The sequence below is a fragment of the Lates calcarifer genome, linkage group LG8, assembly GCF_001640805.2.
Source record: "Lates calcarifer isolate ASB-BC8 linkage group LG8, TLL_Latcal_v3, whole genome shotgun sequence".
In the NCBI taxonomy this organism is placed as follows: Eukaryota; Metazoa; Chordata; class Actinopteri; family Centropomidae; genus Lates; species Lates calcarifer.
This window is the reverse complement of record NC_066840.1, coordinates 18,908,215-18,910,675: the sequence shown is the minus strand read 5'-3', so window position 1 is coordinate 18,910,675 and position 2,461 is coordinate 18,908,215. Positions and strand designations below refer to the sequence as shown.

Here is a 2,461-nt window from a genome sequence, read left to right as displayed (position 1 = left end):
ATGTTTAAAAAAGCTACAAGACTAGTTGAACCAGTTTGCATAAATAGTTAGTTTTTCTGTGCTTGTAGTTAGTATGACCTTTGATACAAATCATTGTGCCACGGTGCCATCTGGTGGCTCTATCCTCAACAGATCCTACCAGGGATGTGAGAGCAACAGTAGGACTGAAACAATTTTCACTGTTTGTTCCACAACCAAAGAATGACACCATGAAAATGTAAATTTATTTAATTCTTCAATCACATAAAAGCAATGATAGTTTACCTTCATGAGTACATTCATAAACAAGTTGCAGTGCCCTTTAATTTCTGTATCAGAATTGTCACTTTCATTTACTTTTCATTTACTGTACTTTAACAAAGCATTTTTTTAACAACACTGTGTAAAAGCAATTTGCATAACAGCCTGGGAAACATGCAAAGCCACATGCAGCAGCTACTGTGGTAAACAAAAGCTGTGGCTGGCTATTTCTCAGCCACTGACCAAATGTAATACAATTTACTCAGAATTAGTATGACCTGTTTTTCACAGGATGTTGGAGGTGCAAAAAGAAAGAAATGAGTACAACTTGTGATTATTGGCCAGGTGGTTACAAATGGTGATGCATGAAGCTACCCCCCAGCTGTTAATAAGACAAATTTGTCTAGAACAATATTTCATTCATTGTCTCAGACTAAGGTCAAGACCTTACAACAGTACCAGTCACTTGGTGACAGTGGAGATGAAAAACTCCCTTTTAACAGGAAGAAACCTCCAACAGAACAAGGCTCAGAGTGAACGGGTGTCTGCCTTGTCTGTCTGGGTTTAGAAGAGAGAAATGGGGGAGAGAGGAGGCAGAGGGTAGAGATGGGGAGAGAAAAGAAAGAGAGACTAAGAACAGCTGTATGTACTGTTGTATTCAAGCAGTGTCAGATTGGCTGGTATAATAACAATAACAGGCTTTGGTAGCTTAGATATAAACTTTCTGTCTGCTCCAACCAGTCTGGCTGTTCTGGCCTCTCCCATTAACATGGATGTTTTTTCTTTGTATCTGTAAGAGTTTATGTGCTGCAGTGCTGCCACATGATTGGCTGATTTGGATAAGTGCATGAATAAGCAGGTTGGTGAGCGCATATCTCATATTTGATTTATTTATTTAATAATTCAATTCTAAAACAACATTCTATGTGTAGATGCAACTCCATTTTTTTGTGTTTTTCTTATTGTATGACTATGGATTTAGTGTGACATGTTCATATCTCCTATTTAGTGCGAATAATAACTTAATATATAGATCATTTTTCAGTCTAGAAGCACTTCCCAGTGAGGGCTACAATGACATGCAGTAATAAATCGCAAGTGTAAGCGTGTGTGTGTGTGTGCACGCTTTGTTTGTGCATGCAGTAATTCAGTAATCCACCAAAAGATGGCACCAGTGTAACGAGAGAAAGGAGACAGTGTGTTTTATCAACAAAAAGGAATCATAGGTATCACAGTTGGAAGGCCAGACAGTAACAGTAGGGGAGATAAAGGTAAAAACAACCTTAACGCTGTATCTGTGACTGCAGAAAGCAAAACTACTTGGTTTACAGAATTTAGCAGCTCTTCTCTGTTTAAATGTTTGCATGTTCTCATAGTTAATGTAGCTCTGTGGTACTCAAATTACCTACCCTGTAGGTTTACATTTAGTGCAAATAATGTTTTAAAAACATAAATTGTTTTCTGTCCTTTTAACAATGGTCTTTTCTCTACACAGAACCTAATGAATATAAACTGGCCATTGTGTTTAATGACAATGGAGCAACATTTTAAAGCAAAATTTAAAAATGACAACACTTTGGCCTTTATCCAACAAGACTGCAACGTGAATTCCCTTCCCACTGTGCTGTTGGTCTAAGGAGTCAAAGTTCAAAATGAATTCTATAAATAATTCAGCAGTTCACTGAGCCTTGTGACTGTCACTGTGTTCGTGATACAGGTAAATATGCTTTTTATTACATAGCAGGGTATATGTTTAAGACAAATTTGTGACTAAAAGACATCTATTCATTGATTTCCAATTTTCTTACAGGACTAGACAAGAGCAAAGAAGAAAAAAGAGTTGACCATTCAACTTAACACTTAAAAGGTTTGTTTTTTCTTATTACTCTCTCTTTAGAATCCAGGTTTCACATCATCTCATTGATTTCTCTGCAGATCTGAAAGACATAAATTGTCTTTCAGATCTGCAGACTAAATTGACAATACATTTTTCTCAGCATATCCGTGTTTGTCTTCACCAGGGAATCATGAGGATCTTGTTTGCCTGTTTGCTGCTGCTTTCTGCCACTGTGCTCTGTCAGGATGCAAACGTCTTGCCCCGGTACAGAAAGTTTATTGAACAACATATCAATGGGCAAATGAGTGCTAACAGGTGTGACGAGGTGATACGAAGTAGACGTATCACCAAAACTGACAGCAATGAGTGTAAGGAGACCAATAC

The 2,461-nt window shown here is 37.5% G+C and overlaps 1 non-coding gene across 1 annotated transcript; it reads left to right on the top strand.

Annotated features, from left to right (window-relative positions):
• Positions 1-294: 294 nt before the first annotated feature.
• On the top strand, positions 295-2,103 carry LOC108895084 (uncharacterized). Its single transcript, XR_007813704.1, has 3 exons — positions 295-1,511; positions 1,736-1,957; positions 2,051-2,103. It is a non-coding gene; the product is annotated as an uncharacterized LOC108895084 (transcript).
• The last annotated feature ends 358 nt before the right edge of the window (positions 2,104-2,461 follow it).